This window comes from Pipistrellus kuhlii, unplaced genomic scaffold, assembly GCF_014108245.1.
Source record: "Pipistrellus kuhlii isolate mPipKuh1 unplaced genomic scaffold, mPipKuh1.p scaffold_m20_p_3, whole genome shotgun sequence".
NCBI classification, from domain to species: Eukaryota; Metazoa; Chordata; class Mammalia; order Chiroptera; family Vespertilionidae; genus Pipistrellus; species Pipistrellus kuhlii.
The window spans coordinates 131,289,866-131,307,939 of record NW_023425529.1 but is presented as its reverse complement, the minus strand read 5'-3'; positions in this window follow the sequence as shown (position 1 = coordinate 131,307,939).

Below are 18,074 nucleotides of genomic sequence, written 5' to 3'. Positions count from 1 at the left end.
AAAAAAAAAAAAAGTCTCTTGTATGCCTCTTTATCTATTTCCTGATAGCTTCTCTCATTCAATTTTACTGGTACTGATAGTGGTGGGAGTATGTGTGTAGTTGAACTAGGAAATACATTTCTAGCAGAGCAATGTGGTAATTCTTGAGCCGTTACACTCTCATATTACACACACACAAAGAAGGATTGCATTAAGATATGGAACATTCCACAAAAATCAATGAGATCCAACCTAATTTCATGGAAGCATTTAGTGATGACACTGGAAACTAGGATTTTTTACACGCTAATGTCACTTTGTGCAGAGAGCAACTCTAAGTCTGGGCTCTATGTTTTTGCAGTCCCTTGGACCAGACTTGTAAACTGCAACCCTGATTCGGGTGACAAGATGCAGAAGACATGGCCTTCAGGAGAAATTTACAATTTCTCAGCAGGGCTGGACTCTACTCAGTAATTATTCTCGCTCTGGGGAAATCTTGTGTTCTTGACAATTTTCCAGGAAAGGGAGGTGAGTGGAACAACAGCGCTGTTCAATCCCCGGGTTTATCTAGTATCTTGGAATCACTGGTGTGCCCAGTTTGCTTAGGGAAAGAACATCAGCATCCCCACTAGCAATAAGACAGTCCTTCCCAACTCCTAGCCATGTGAGATGTGCCTCTTTTCCATTGGCCTGATAGAACTTGCAAAACAGACAAGTGTGCTAGTGCCAGACCCACGCCATATAGCACCTTCATGCAATAGGAAAAAGGCACCCTTCTGGGCAGATGCAGCCTCACCTCAGGGGACATGGCCCAGTGAGCATGGAGCAAGCTGGATTTACCCCTCAATCCAACTTCCTTCTCTGCCTGGTGCCCTTTGGCAGGGCACAACCTACATATCCAATAGCTCTGATTTTCAGTGTTCATTTGCTGTTCTCATTTTCAAATATTATGAACAAAGAAACCACAGGTTTTTCAAACTTAGTATTTGCAATTTTCAGCAGTACCTTGATAACATTCCATTAAGTGAGATCTGCTGATAATAAGCCCCGGATTATACCCCTGGCTTCCCAGTTTGCCATATCCTGTCTGCTTCAGACACGTCATTACCAAGGTTATAAGCTGATGTATCAGAGATAAAGCCTTACTTTAAGATGACTCTTGCAGTGGTTTATCTGTAAGACATGTCAGAAAATTTCTCTAAATGACTAAGTTATTTTAGGCCTGTCTTGAGTGACTTCATGTTACAATCTCTGTTCTAAACATCAGGTCATTAAATAACCTTGCAGAAAATTGGTAATGTGCTCTAATATAATTCTAGGGAATTTCTCTTGAGGTACATGGTGGTTACAAGAAAAAGAAAAAAGTTACCTTAGTATTATGCTAGAAATGCATTCCTTTTCACCTAAACCATCAACATAACCCACTCCTTTTTGGTGGAAAGCATCCTTTGCAGGGCCAGCCTTAAAGGAACAAAGCACAGAGAAGGTCATCTCTTTGGAGGCACAAAAGGAAAGAAGGAACCCCAAGTATTTTGTCATTGACAAGAGAGAGTTAAACAAGCAGCCGAGAAATGGAAATGGGTAAGTAAGATTCCTGTCCTCTCAGTGCTGCACCTTAGCACTGGGCCTGGAGCAGCATAGGTGCTCAATGAATATTTACTCTGTGATTGATAGGGGTCTGCGCCACAGTGACCTGGTGACATGTATCAGCATCCAAGGACTCAGCTCGTTTAGATGTGGAGAAATCTCCAGAATTTTAACTCAGATTTTAACTCAAGTTAGATCCATTCCTTTAGATTCCCAGATGCTGGCACTATTTTACAAATTCCTAAATATGTTATATTTTTCTATGTTTGTTAAATTTTTATTTATTAATTTGAGAGGGGGAGAGAGAGAGAGAGAGAGAGAGAGAGAGAGAGAGAGAGAGAGAGAGGGAGAGAGAGAGAGACAGGTTTGTTGTTTCACGTATTCATGCATTCATTGGTTGCTTCTTATATATATCTGACTGGAGATCGAGCCTGCAACTTTGCCATATTGGGAAGATGCTCTAACCGGCTGAGCTACCCAGCCAGGACACAATGGACCTGCCTGTGATCACATGTACATCACTGCATAAGCAGATCCTGACAGGTTTTAAAAAAAATTAATAGCTACTTAATTTACAAAGAATGTTGGTATTATTGAGGACATGTCGGTTCCAATGGATTAGGGCAGCACATCATGTTTTATAAACTGCCAACGTGTAGTGACACTTTCCTCTTTGGGATGAGTTTCATCAAACTGAAGTGCTGGTTTCTGGTTTATAATTCAATCCATTTCACTGACTCACAGAGGGTGGAGTAAAATGACAAAGTCCTCTGGTCCTTCAGTCAGAGTTTTTCATATGACCAGGTGGTTATGCATTTATCTTCTTACCACATGAGGTGCTATGTAAAATCGTGGTCAATAATTACCACCCTGCAACTGGCTTTTATGTATTCTAGAACTGCCCTCACATAAATATGTCGGATCAGAGGAAGCACATAAAACCTAAGACTGTCATTAAACAGGAGGGTTGGAGAGATAGGGAAGTAAAAAATACCGTGGGCCTGCCAGCTAGAATCCTGCTTAAAGGGAGGCTCCAGCAACACTTTGCCCCCAGGTACATTATGTTCCAGCCACATTTACTGCCTGTTGTAAAGCGATGCAAAACATCGGCCAGACACAGCATAACAAAGCTTACATTGTACATACAGGATATGGGGATACACCTATAGGACCAAATGCTATCGCTGTGGAAAGAAGATATCAACTCATTTGTGCTGGCAACTTTCTGAATGGCTAACTAGGTTTGGACTTTAGCCTTCCTTCTTCTCCTGCACCCCTCTTCCTTTTTGGAATCACTCTTCTCTTACACTGTAGACCTAATGGGCTCATACAGTTGTTGAGGTATGTTAAAAACTTCAGTATCTGCAGAAATCCATAGAGCAATGTGGTTGTGTGACTGTTGGGAATTCTATAAGAATACAATGATTTAACTAAATTGGAAGCCCTAGAATTGCTTTTTGTATTTACTATCATACTTTTTCTAGTGAAGCCCATTTAAGTTAAGAATAGTTTAACTTCGAATAATTGTTGAATTTAATGTTTGCACAAACACACAAATCAAGTAGAGTTCATTCTGGAGCATTCCTGTCAACAAAGGAGAATAATAATGATAAAAAATGAAGGCATTAAAAGAATCTTGTATATTCCTCCTTGGATAGTGTTTCTGGGTTTACATTTAAAAAAAAAAATATATATATATATATATATATATATATATATATATATATATATATATTTGAGGCCTGGTGCATGAAAATTCATACACTGGTGGGGGGCGTCCCTCAGCCTGGCCTGCCTCCTCTCACAGTCTAGGAGCCCTCAGGCACTGGAGGTAACCCAGCAATCAGGGGAAGGCAACACCCCCATCACACCTCTGCTGCTGCCACTGCAGGCAGTGCAAGCCTCTGCTGGCCGTGGTTACCTGAACATCTGCGGCTTGCCTGTGCTTCAGGCTGGCCCCGGGCAGCTGGGGGGCTGAGGGGTTGAGGGGACTGGGGGACTCTGGAGGCAGGTGCTCAGCAGGGCTGAGGAGACTGGGCGCCGCCTGCTTATGGCTGTGGGTGCTGCCATTTTTGAGGGTGTGGCAGTTAATTAGCATATTCCCTCCTTATTGGCTGTGGGTATCGCCATTTTTGCAACAGTGTGAGGGTCAATTAGCATATTTCGTCTTTATTAGAACAGATATTCATATATATTTGACTTGCGAGTGATCAAAATATTTCAAACAGAATAACAAAGCTCCCATTCTGAAAGAGATAGATGCAGCCATCTTCCCCATTCCATTAGCTGCATAACGCCCCTCTGTTCTTCACTCCATGCAGAAAACTGATGATGTTGCCAGTCAGTGCTGCGTGTGTTTAGCCTAACCAAGAAGGAATGAGGAAGTGGCCCTGGATGAATGACCAGCAGACAATCAAACTTCAGTGTCTATTCATATGCATTTTTTTTAAAATTGCACATACACAGCATGACAAGTGCATTCTCTTTTTCAGAGGCAAAGTCTCCCTCTTAACCCTTTCTTTTTCTTGGGTTTGAAGAACAGGAGGAAAGTTATTTTTTTATTTATTTTTTTTATTAAAAAATATATTTTATTGATTTTTTACAGAGAGGAAGGGAGAGGGATAGAGAGTTAGAAACATCAGTGAGAGAGAATCATTGATCAGCTGCCTCTTGCACACCCCCTATTGGGGATGTGCCCTCAACCAACATACATATCCTTGACCGGAATCGAACCTGGGACCTTCCAGTCCACAGGCCGATGCTCTATCCACTGAGCCAAACCGGCTTCGGCGGAAAGTAATTTTTACTGTGATATTCTCCAACCCTTGGTTACTCTAATTTAAACTATTTTGTTGATATTGATTTTGAAAAGCAACAAAATATTAAGGTTTACCGTATTTATTGTGTATTTTTTATTTTCTTTAGTCCCAAAGAAAGCTCATTCAGAATTTTAAAACTCAATAGCTCTACAAAGGCATTAGGTATAATTCTATTCATTTTGTTCATTTGTGCAAAGCAGCATTTCTCAAGCTGTGTTCCTGAGTTTTAACATCTCTGCTTCTTAGAGATGTTACTAGATCCACCTTGAAATCAAGCTTTTCAAACCAAGTAAGTTTGGAAGCATTGTCTTCTGGATAACCTTGATATTTCTTGATGAACATTCTCATAACAAAGGCTATGAATATATTATTATAAAGAAACTTTTTGTTGAACGTCTTTGACAATAATACTTTATTTGAGAAACATCTACAGGCATCTTATAAAACTGATGTGAAAGCATATTTTTGAAAAATATTATTGCTTAAAGAACAACAGGAGTGGAGGGGATGAATATATCTATGTGTGAAAGAAAAAAAAAATCCTCACTAAAAGGAGAGTATTTTAATAATACTTCAATACTTCATGTTGAAAAAAATATCTTTTTATAAGTCACTAGAAGATCAAATCTGGAGCAAGCAGTATTTTGGTTAGAGTTTTAAATGAAAATATAATACACAGATGTATCAGCATATACTTTATTTTTATTGGGTGTCCATTTATCCTTTACTTCAAATGATAATGCAATTATATTAGTTTCCTTTTTTTTTTTTTTACATCATTTAGATTTAGCATATTAAATTCAAATTGTACTTTTTAAAAATTAAGAAACTATAATGGCTGAATTTAATTTGTGAAGTTGTGAATTATATTCTAGGCCCCATTTTTCCCCATTGATTTTATTTTATTCTATGACCTATTAAAATAGTTGAGATTGAAAAAAAAAAAAAAAAAAGTCTTTCTTCCAGTTTCTCATGATTGAAATGTGGATGTGCCATGAGCATAGTTTCCTAAAATCTTTTGGAGGTGGTTGAAATTTTCATAGGATCTTGACTGTAGAATCATGCTTACTTACTGTAGAATAAACATGCTCAAATGGATCATTTGCAGCTACAAACAGGAGGAACTGTGGGTAGGAACTGTGGACCTAGGAGCCTGAAACACAGTGTCCTGGTTGCCATGACAAAATGTCAATGTATGTTACCTTGATCTCAATAATGGACACTTCTGTTTTCCCAGGATAAGCCCTTCCAACCTGATTTGGACCTCACCTACATATTGGCTTATTACCCTCATGAGGAGACACTTCTGGTTCGCTATACCTGGCTGCGTGTTTCTGGCTCTTGTTCTGATCTGGGCTCCTCTGATGCCCTTTGCCTCTCAGGACCCGACCCTGGGCTCCAGCCCTGCTCACTGAATCCTCTTACAGACCACCCTGGTCATCCCATTCCTTACTGGGCCAATGCTCACCTCTCTTTCAACTTCTTGTACCTACAGCATCTAGAATCATAAGTACACAGTACATTAATGATATTTATGGGGATTGATTTTAAGGAAACATTGTTTTTTTTAATGTGATAAAGCTAAAAGGAGATTTAAAGAGGGGTGGGGTGGGGTGGGGGGACCTTGAGTTTAAGGGAGGGGAATACCTATTCTTATTTGCCAACTCATTTATTTTCCTAAGAATCATCAAAATATATTTTAATTTGTCTTTCCTTAGCAACCATCTCTTATTCAGTATCTGCCCATCATGACACATTTTGCCTAGAGATTTTGGTAAAAATACCCAAGAGAGGAGTACTCAACTTAATTTCCCCTTTCTCATTTATCCTCCTTACTGCCTCAGTTAGGGCTTCTCCCTGCCCAACAGGTTCAAAGATTTTGCCTAGTCTAGTGGCATTCATAGGTTGATATGAAAAAATGTGGGAAGTGGGGAGTCGAGACTCAGGGAATCCATGAGATCAAAACTATTTTCATAAAAATATTAAGAGAGTTGTTTCATGAATACACATGTTTCAAAACCCACCACAGATTTCTATCTATAGAAATCTCTGATAGTAAGAACAAGTTGCCCAGGTTTAATTAATGGAAGTTGCCAGGCAATGTGCTGCATAATTTGATATATACAAATATTGTTATCACAATCCTAGGAGATAGACACTCTGTCAGTTTTGCCAATGAAAAAACTGAGATTGGAGAGGTGAATTTACATATGTTTATCACCAATGGTTTTACCTCTACAACTCTGAATAATCCCATTATTTGCCTTTTAAGAAAAGGCTAGCGACTAAATAAACAACCTTCTTTTTTAAATTGCGTGGTGATGAGGTGTCCTCTAAATTGTATGATAATGAAGTTTGAGTCTTTACTGGTAGGAAATTGGATGTGATGCTCTATTTGATTGTGGGTAGCTGTAATCATTTTCTACTAATTTGTATGTAAGCCACCAATTAGAATTCTATATCTTTTTATTAGAAGGATTTTCTTTTTAGTAAGTCAGAATTTCCAGGACCGAATGCTTTCAAAGTGTGAGATCTGCTCTGTGATGCTGGCTCTCTGGCATGACACACACAAATGGGGGATGTCTCTGAATGAGGTTTGTTTTCTGTGGTCTTTGACATTTTTTAAAAATGTATTTTTATTGATACCAGAGAGGAAGGGGGAGAGAGCAATAAAGAGATGTAGAAACATCATGATGAGAGAGAATCATTGATTGGCTTTGTCCTGTACATCCCCTACTGGGGATCAAGTTTATAACCCAGGCATGTGCCCTGACTAGGAATCGAACCGTGGCCCCCTGGTTCATAGGTCGTCTCTCAACCACTGAGGCATGCTGGGTGGGTGGTCTTTGACACTTTAAGAAAGACTGGCAGTACAGTCATTTTCTATTACATTTGGAAATGCAAACAGAGGGCACTGAACAATGGGGCACCTGAAAAATAATAAAAGTTTCAAAAATGCTGTCTAAGCATCTCACTAAGATCAAAGAATTCAGTGGTATTTTTGCTGGGCTTGTGTTTTATGTTTATCGGAGTTCTCTGTCTTACTCATCATTCATCTGGACCTGCCAATAAGCCAATATGGGTCAGATGTTTAAAAAAAAAAAAAAAAGCAGTTACTGATTACATTGCACCAGCCAGTTGATAAAATCCATTCTATCTACTCAGATGCCCAGCTGTCACAGACGTTACAGTTTCGTATATTAATTTGGTAATTAGCCCCTTGAATTAGTTTTGTCTGCATGTTGATGGTGATGGTGGCACCTGTTCTTTGACTGTTGTTACTGTTGACATAGATGTTTTTAGTCAAGCATTGTAAGAAGTCTTCTAATTACATGTCATGGTTTTCTTTACTAATAAACACTTCTAAAAGGCCTTGAATCATACCAGGAATGGCTAATTTGAAAATCTCTTTTCTAAAAATGTGTCTCATAGAGTTCAACTGATTCTGACTCCATTTGAATAACTCACTGTATGGCCTTCATAGTAAAGTTCACTGGGGCCCATTGTTTGGGGTATTATTGACTTAACATTCATTAGGAGACACATAAAAACTTAACTTCCTGCATGTCCAGGTCACAGTGTTTAAGCTGTAAATATGGCAATATGGGTGTAAATATTGGCTTAAAACACTTCTTTGAGTCATTTATTTCCTTTATCTTATTGTCTCTAAATCAGCATGCTATTCTCTTCTGTTTAGCCTGGCCCTTGCCCAGTCTCCGAATGTGCTTTGTGAATTCCCAGTGGCAGCTTTGTTGGGATTCTTCCCGAAAGAGTCAGGGGGCATCGAACTGGGATAATGTTTGTTCTCACTCTGTTCCAGACACTCCGTAGCGGCTGAACATGAAGACGGCACTCCACTGGGATGACCTTTGCTTCTTGGCTGAGGATCACGATTTCACTGAGGGATTCACTCTGGTTGATGAGCATTCAGTGTTTGTCGAGATCTCTGTGGAAACAAACATTTGCAGGGTCTTTGTGGAACAGTCCAGAAATAATTAAGGCAGGAGACCCCTACCCGATTCCCCACCCAAGATATGTCAAGTTACACTTTCTCTTAAGGACACCCTAATTGATGTCCTTGTACAAATACTTGCTCTTTGCCAGAACTTTCTCTCTGCCCTTTCACTGAGAGAAATACAAAAGAAAAATCAACCGAATCAAGACATAAATTCATTTTTACAGCTGAATAAGCTTTCTCTTTGGTTGTTTTAAAAAATGAAATAAATGGGAAAATATTTGTTAGAGAATAATAAACACACCCAGGTATTTGCTTCTCTTCTCGGGCCGAGCTAAGATTGAAGTGGCTCGGTAAGACCACCTGTGTTTCTTGGTGCAAGCCCAGCAGAGCTTCAGAATTTGTATAGTTGGTTTCAGTCCAGCGACCTGGCTACGTTCTTGGATCTCTTACTCAACATGAGGCATCGAGATCACTGGAAACTTTAACAAAAACATCAACAACGGGAAGAGCCAGTTAGCCTATGGTTTGACCCCCAGCCTGCACACCCTTACATCAATCTACTTTTAATCTTCTGGGAAATGAGTTCAGCCTTCAAGGCAGGAGAAGGGGCAACCTGAGGGTACAGCTGCTCAGTCTCCCAGAGGGGATGAAGAATCTACAGTCACCCCGAAGCACACAGTTAGATGGTTGCTTTTTAATCTGCCTTCCACTTGGCAAGAAAGGACACCTCCATAATAACTCTGAAAGCATCAAAGAAAAGCAGCACACTCTGAAGCATTCCACGGTGGAATCCAATAAAAGAAACATAACTCAGAATCATTTCAGAAGCAATTAATAAATTGCTATTCTGAAGCAGCACTCAAGGAAGCTTGGTCTTTAGCCCAATAATTTAAAAACACATCTTGGAAACAGTAGCTGAGGAGAAAGGAAAAAGAGGGCAAATCTTATTTTCCTACCATATACTTCAAATAATTTGGATACTTTCTGAAGTAGCTATTTTGGTTATTTGTATTTTTTCCAAAAGTAGTTTAAATGTCTTTATATAAAAAAAAGATGGTATAATGGCCATATCAATTTTAATAATTGGAAGAGTGAGCTACAGACAAAGTCAGTATCACTAGTGAGCTATGCACCATCTGTGCAGCCCACACAGGTAATTTAACCCCTTTCAGCCTCAGAGTTTTCATTTGAAAATGAAAAGATAGGGTAAGATTCTCATTCCCCATGGTGCATTTCTCGGACACAGTGGGTTAATAGTTATTATGTGAAGAGTTTTACTTTTATTTATGTTTCATAAATACTGTATTAAACAAAGTTAAATGGAGTTTTATGACAGGATTGATCACATCTCCTAATATACTAATTGCTATCATAAACTTATTTGACCACGGGACTCATTCATGGAGCATCATGGGAATAGCGCAATCTATTTAGAGCTTCCAGCTCTAAAGTTCCATTTTTCAATCTGAAGCAACTAATTGCAAATTGGCATGTATACAAAGGTCCTCATCAAAGAAATTATTAATCATCATCGAAGAATATACTCAGAAGTGGATGTGTGGGAACACGGAACAGAGCAGGCATATACCAAATACTACCTGAGTGGGAGGGTTTTCTTGTTCTCCACCTATCCTCTCAGCCTTGGGGGTTGCTGATCTTCCATGCTTACAAGGTTATGGTCAGAGAGATAAGGCCCCAGACTCATCATAAGATAAACTGGTATTACTCATTCCTGATAGAACCCGTTAAAACCTGTTATTTTCCTTGCCTTTTCTACAGGATAATAAAGTCTTAGTAATCAACAAGGACTGTTTCTTCACTCATCATTGTATTCACCACACATATATCACTTCTTTCTAAAAAAAAAAAAAATAATAATAATAATAAATTTCATTTTTAAATATTTTAAAGCAAAAGCCTTAAAATACCAGCCCTATATTTTAAAGTACCAGCCCTATATTTTAACCAGAATAGTTTCCTCGATCTAAGATTCATGTATGACTGACCCATACTCATTTGAATTTTATAAGTTTCTGTCTTCTTATTGTGATTATCACCTATTATGAAAGCAAAAGTGATAGTAAAGGTGAAGTAATCAAGTTGTCTTTCTAGAGATAATTCTGTTCATCTGTTTTCTTACCTCAATTCTCTTTTTTCACCAAATTGTAAAATGTATAAAAATGATCTGTGATTGCTTTATATACTAGTATATAGTGAATTAAATAATATAAAGTTGATTAAAATTTTAGGTAGATTAATATTTTAATTCTAAATAAAAGTAAATTATAAGCATTTTTCTTGTCAACAGTTATTCATTAGTTCACTTTAATGATTAAATCCATGTGTGGTTGTGCTGGGACTTATTTAACACATGATGACTGTGAAAATATTCCTTTCAAATCTGTTGCATGGCATATAATTGACTGATAGCTTCAGCTGCTGCTCTCTGCACCCACCACTGAATGTGAACAAAAGTCACATTTTCCCTGAGCAGTCCTGAGAAACCCAGGAGCTCTTTGAAAGGCAGCTTTGGCTTGAAGACTATCAACCTTACCAAAACTGTTCAGCTGTACTACTGTCCGAGACCCTTCCACCAAACTTCTTCCTTCCCTCTCTCTTTCACAAGGACCTGAATTGTGGTCTGATGGCTCTCCATCCTCATTTTCCCTCACTTGCATTTATCCTAATAAATCTATTGTATTACTAATTTTATCTTGGCTTTTATCTTTTAGACTATCTGAGCTAACATGAACCAATTCCCTCTTTTGGGACATTTAAATTATTTCAAATTTTTGCATTTGTTTATTTGTTTTCAATAAATAGCATTGCAATTAAATTTCTTGTAAAATCTGATATACAATATGACCATTATCAGTCTCTTAATATGTAATCTTAGAAGTGTATTTCCTTGTGGCACAGGAAAGTATACATTTTAGAGATTTTGATACACATTGAAAAGTTGCCCGCCAAAAGTTATTTCAATTTGCATAACCAAAGCAAATTACTTGTTATCTTTGGATTATTTATCCTTTTTAGTGACTTATAAGAGAGTTTTACATATTAAGGGCAATACACTTAGTGAAATAATTTTAATTGTTAGCAATTATTGAAATAAATGATTAATGTCAAGTCAAATAACCCTATTAAGCAAATTCCAACTACTGTTATAAGACTTAAACCTCCCCCACATTCATGGATACACACATAAACTCATCTAGAAAATATGATATTGTTAAATTGAGAAAAGCAAAATAGAAAAATTTGTCTTTTGGGAGAATTCCTATGGAGCCAATAATATTATGGAGTAGCTTGTTCTCCTATTGCTGGTAAATCATCTTGGTGAGCAGCTAACAGAATCTGGCCAGAGATAGCAAAGGAATTTTGTGTGGGCATGTGCATTCGTTTACTTTCCAAAATAATTCCATCTGGATGCATGAGAAATGTTCTATCTGTTTCAGCTCATTAGGAGACAAGATTCAAGCAAACACGCTCATTGATTTAACATGCTGGATCTGTGAGAAATGAGTCATCTGTTGCAATTTGCTCCACCAAGTTTGGAGATGGAAGATGACCCACATGCATTTTCTAAGTTGCCCATTAATTTATAGCTTAGAAAACTGTAATATTTTATTGGCCGCCTCTAGATCAGGCACCCAAAGCAATTAGAAATTGGGGAGTAGGGGGAAACAAATGGTTGCAGGCTCAACTCTAACTTATTCTAATTGATTCTTTAATCATTGGGGTCAAAGAGACGTCACTAATTTAAAAGTAAAATGGCCCTGTTCAAAGATATCTTATAGAACCCTAAGTTTCCTATACTCCGGATCTCAACTAAAAAAATAGGCTTGGAAAATGTACTTTAAGTAAATAGTACTATGTAAGCAATGTTTATTTCCTGTTCATTTCTGCAGACAATTTTGTACTGACCAGCTATTGTATTCCCAAATGAATAACAAAAATCCTACTAAGCCCATAATGGACTCTGCAGGAACTCTGAGGAGTTACAAAGAAGGCATGACTCCCCACCCTTAGGGTTTCCCTGGCCAGTAGAAATGAAAATGCCTAAAAACCATTTAGGTCCATTTAAAAGCTCCAAAGTATCAACTTACTTTTAAGGAGCACTAATAGAGAGGGAGCTTAACATTTGCATTACTGACTTGAGCAAAACAAAGGAAATGAAACCCTGAGCCTATTAGAAAGACCAGAGAAAGAAGCAGCCCTTCCAAATGTTACCTATTCATTTTCCTGGAAAATGCCTGTTTTAATTTTCAGTGTATCTTTTGAGGCAATAATTTATGATGATTGGTGTGTTAATATCTTTACAACACTCTCTACTTTGACTCTGATTTCTAGACCATTAACAATAGGGAGGTATGTGGTTGTGTGTGTGTGTGTGTGTGTGTGTGTGTGTGTGTGTGTGAGAGAGAGAGAGAGAGAGAGAGAGAGAGAGAGAGAGAGAGAGAGAGAGAGAGAGAGAGAGAGAGAACACAAGCAAGCATGTGCATCTCTATCTATGCTGTCATTTAACTTGTGTGGTGTATACTGACTGCTGTTAGGAATATTTTCAGTAATGATATAATGACGCTGACTATTTGAAATCAATTGTATGGACTATTAAGCAAAACCACTCAAAAGAAAATGAATAATATAAAAGCTTATATTTCTGTATAATCAGCCAAGCCACTTTTATGGAGATTGTTAGAACCAAGTAATTTAAAATAATGTTTTCTCTATTTAATTTATTATGGCAGAGATGTATCTTTTTTATCAAAGTGCAAAGTTGGTAAACTGAGAATAAATTCAGCGCCTCAGCTGCCTTTCTGCCCATTTAACTTGTCCATCAAGTTTAGAATGGCTGAATTATTGTTCACTTTCTGTCCTAAATTATTAAATTGATGCCATGAGTGTACAAAGGTAAAGATCATCATATCTATCTCAAAAATAATTATATTTCAGGGGAAGGAAGAGTTCTAGCATATTGTTGCTGAATAATGGCTAACCAAAGCTATCCATGTCTTAATCCCCAGAACCTGTGCCTCTGTTGTATTACATAACAAGTTGGGAAATCAAATTTGTAGATGGACTGAACGTTTCTAATCAGCTCATCTTAAAATAAAAAGATTATCTGGGTGGGCCCAAAATAATCACAAGGGCCTTTTAAATGGTGAAAAGGGGAAGCAAAAGAATCAGAACTGGGAAAATGGCATCCTGAGAAAGACGCACTGGCCATTGCTGGTTTTGAAGATGGAAGGAAGAGCTCCATGAGGCCACAAATGAAAGCAGCTTCTAGAAGCTAAGAAAAGCAAAAAAAATGGATCTTCCCCTACCTAAGGCTTTCAGAAAGGAATGAAGCCATGCCCGCACCCTGAATTCAGTCCAGTGAAAGCCATGTCAAACATCTGACCTTTAGAACTGTAAGATAACAAATTTGTGTTGTTTTAAGCCACTAACTTTGTGGTAATTTGTTATAACAACCACTCAATCAGTCATTTGGGATTTTTAAAGGTAAAAGTGTGTGTGTGTGTGTGTGTGTGTTATCAGTGTATATATAATACCCTGTTTCCCCGAAAATAAGACAGTGTCTTATATTAATTTTTTCCCCCAAAGTTGTGCTAGTTCTTATTTTCAGGGAATGTCTTATCTTTCCATGCACTAGGTCTTATTTTCGGGGAAACACGTTATATATACACATGAACACACATAAGATTGTGTGTGTGCATTTGCAGTGTTATTAAATATGAGTTTTTAATCATGATGATAGGCTAATATGTCTAAGTTCAGATAAAGTTCTCATTGTTGGTTCTTTTTGAGGGAATATAACCCAGTGGTATTATAAAATTACTTGGAAAATCTCAAATCTTAAAATGTAACTCACTTTTGTTAGCTTTAAAGTGAGATGTATGCAGGCGTCCTCAAACTTTTTAAAGTGGGGGCCAGAACACGGTCCCTCAGAGAGCTGGAGGGCCGGACTATATGAACTACTAATTCCTACTGTAACACCTCAGCTGCGCTCACTGCCCAAAAAACCTGGCGAGCCGGATCAGACTCCTCTGTGGGCCGCATGTGGCCCGCGGGCCGTAGTTTGAAGACGCCTGAACTAGAGACTCATCTCTGAGGAAATCAAAGTCTGATTCCACTATACTGAGTGTTTTGGGCAGGATGTCCTCCATGTAAAGAATAAGGAAGGCCTAGTGTCTAGGAAGGAAGAGATCCAACACAAGAACTATGAAGAGAATCCTCAGGATTGTACTGAAGTGAGATCCCACGATGACAATGGAACACCAGAAATGAGGGATTGCATACTAGACAGGCCAGATATCTCAAGGAGAGACAGCTTTGAAAAGTGAAACTAGGTGATAGGAGGTTTGCAGCTCCATTATATTCTTACTAGAGGCCTGGTGCACAAATTCATGCACCAGTGGAGTCCCTCAGCTTGGCCTGTGGGATTGGGCCAAAACTGGCTCTCCCACATCCCCCAAGGGGTCCCAGATTGTGTGAGGGCACAGGCCAGGCAAGGGACTCCACTGGTGCACAACTGGGGCCAGGAAGGGATTCGGGAGGTTGGCCAGCCAGGGAGAGACCACAGGCGAGCTCCAGGGTGTGTCTGGCCCATCTAGTTTAGTTTTAATCAGCCAGACCCTAGCAGCAAGCTAACCTACCAATCAGTCTGCCCCCTGGTGGTCAGTGCACATTATAGTGGTTGAGCAGCCTTAGCATATCATTAGCGTATTACACTTTGATTGGTTGAATGGCCTACTGGTCAACCAGACACTTAGCATTTTAGGCTTTTGTTATATAGAAGGGGGCCAGATAAGCAATCCATAGTTGACTGAAACATTGTTATGCAACACATGATTATGTATTAGGAGAATGGGATATGGGAAGGTTGTTTGTGTGATGAAAGATGGAGTTTGAAAGCAACCTAAGTTCTTATTTTCCAAAGTGGGAAGTAAAAAAAACAAAGCCTAAGTAAACAAGTATTGTTTACGACTTCAAAATCTAGAAGTAACAAAACAAATGTGTTCTTTAGTCATTTGAGGTAAATATGAAAAGAACCAGTGATATGAGTTGAAAAATGGTTTCTACTGAAAGAAGGGTAGAGGAGCATTGGGTTGCAATACATCTCAACAAGTCTCATATGACTACACCACACTTTTGGTTACATGTGTATAATTGTGTTCAATAAACAACCTAATAAAATTGAAATTTTACATTTAAAATAAAAGACAAATGAACAGTGTGTTTTAATAAAGATCCATACCTCCTACTTCTGCTAAGCTCAAAGCCTTGATCTCTCTAAGAGTTGTTGTTGTTTATACAAATTATCCCTTGGGCCTATTTATCAAACTTCCTAGTAAATTCGCCATGGGATAAAGAATCTGAAGGTTTGCATTTCATAAAAAAAATCATTAAACACACCTCATTTCCTTAACCCTCTGAGACTAACACAATTGACCCATATACTCAAAAGTTAGATAGGAATCCAAATATGCTAACGATAAGCCTGGCCTGGAAAATAAGATTTGGATTTGACTTTTCAGTTGAAAAAAGGCTTTTTACAAATTTCCCCAAAATTGAGACCAAGAATCCCTTGTGGGGAAAACCTGTAAAGAGGCCTGTCCAAGTGTGCTGAAGAGTGCACCCATCAAGGCCCCAAGGCCAGATGGGCCTCTGGCCTGTCTTTATGTAGTAGGTGCTGGGCCCTGAGCCAGGTTTGCCTTGCATGGGAGGTTAAAAGTAGGACAAGTATGTGTCCACTCTCCAAGGAGACTAGACTGAAAAGGCAGGGGGTTGGGGGAGGGCGGAATGTGGGAAGCACAGGCTGGAACACCTGAGTAGGACATGTGAAGTCTCCTTTCTCTGCCTCAGCACATTGCTCCGTGAAGGAGAATAGGTGAAAGGAAAGGCAGAAGCTTTCCCTGCGATAGTTCCAAGAAGTTAAAAGTTCTTGCCTTATGAGGTTAGAATAAAGAAAGAAGGAGAAATGGGTCTCACTTACATAGAGAACTAGAAGAAAACAAGTGGCTGCCATCAGTCAGTCAGCAGATTATTTACTGAGTCAATGTCCTACACCAGACATTGGATACCAAGCTTATTGCAGTTCCTGTGCTTTGCCAATTGATTTCTCAGTAAAACTTAGAGACACACTAATGTCTAGCTCCCTGACAAACTGAATTCTGTTCCATTTCTCTCTCTCTCTCTCTCTCTCTCTCTCTCTCTCTCTCTCTCTCTCTCTCATCTTTGTTCTGGAAATTTCTCTTCTTTTCTTCCCTTTTCAAATCTGGCTACAATATCTATTTGACATAATTTTAAATATGTTTTTATTGATTTTATTTTTTAGAGAGGAAGAAAGAAGAGAAGGATAGAGAGATAGAAACATCCATGAGAGAGAAACATCTTTAATCAGCTGCCTCCTGCATGTTCCCTATTGGGCATCCAGCCCACAAACCAGGCATTTGCACTGACTGGGAATCAAACCAGAGACCTCTTATTTTATGGGTTGATGCTCAATCACTGAGCCACACCAGCCAGGCTATATGACATAATTTTAAAACCACTCAAAGCTAAATCAACAGTCAAGCACTGAAAATATAAGCCACAAGAAAACAAGCAGGTACATTTTATGTTATACCCTGTATTGCAATTTCATATTTTGTCTATTTTGCAGCCGGTAACAAAGCAAACAAATGAAAATGTTCTCTGATACTCCAGAAATACCATTCATGCCTTTTAGAACCTTTACACTAGAAGCTCCTTTTTTTGAAATTATTTCCATTCCATAAATCAGAAACAAAATTATTTCTTAAAATGAATTTTTGGCTTCCCTAACATTATGATAGCCTATAGATTTGGAAGAAATGACAAAGAAACACTGTCAGCATTGAGGTGAGCTCTGAGGAAGCAGAGGTGTCCTTCCATGTAGTCAGCCAGTGTGAGTACACCACCCACATTCTGGAAAGTAGGAGGAGCACTGGGAGAAACTGAGGAGACTCAGAGTTTATTAGGCATGAAATGAGATTTCAAGGGTCAAATATATAGAAAGCAAGAAGCATAAAAAAAGGGGGAAAATGAAGAAGAGCTAAGACACTTTCCCCTGAATTCTCTCTCTTCTAGGACATCGTAGTACAAAACTAAAGTAGACTAATGCATTGCCAACAAAGTAAGGAAAATACCCTATGCCTATCCTTCCTTGAGGGTCCACCATATTCCTGGCATTAGATAGACACTGTTTTGAATTCTTACAAAAACAGTGCTAGGGAAGCATTTCCATCCTCTTCCACAAATGAAGGCCAAAGCTCAAGCTGCTTAAACAACTTGTTCACATGACTGTTATATACCACTATGGGCCCAATGCACAAATTCGTGCACCTTGAAAGGAACTGTGGGCCTTGAGGCTGTGGTGGGCTTGGAGGTGGGTCTCAGCCCATCCTCTGCACCCCCACCCATCCTCTCCCACTGTGGCTCCCAGTGCTCTGTCTGCCAGCAATACCACTTTCACTGCCGCTACTACCATGTAGCGCCGGCCCCACTTGTACCCGCTGAGGTGTGGAGCAATTGGGGCTGGCACCATCAGGCTGGCATAGCAGGGCTGACACTGTCAGCAGGTGCAAGTGGTGGCTGCTGCCCCAATTGCCCTCAGGAGCAGGAGGAGGTGGAGAAGCCCTCAGGAGTGATTGGGGCTGGCAGATGCCACTCACATCCACTGATGGTGCCAAGCAATTGGAACCAGT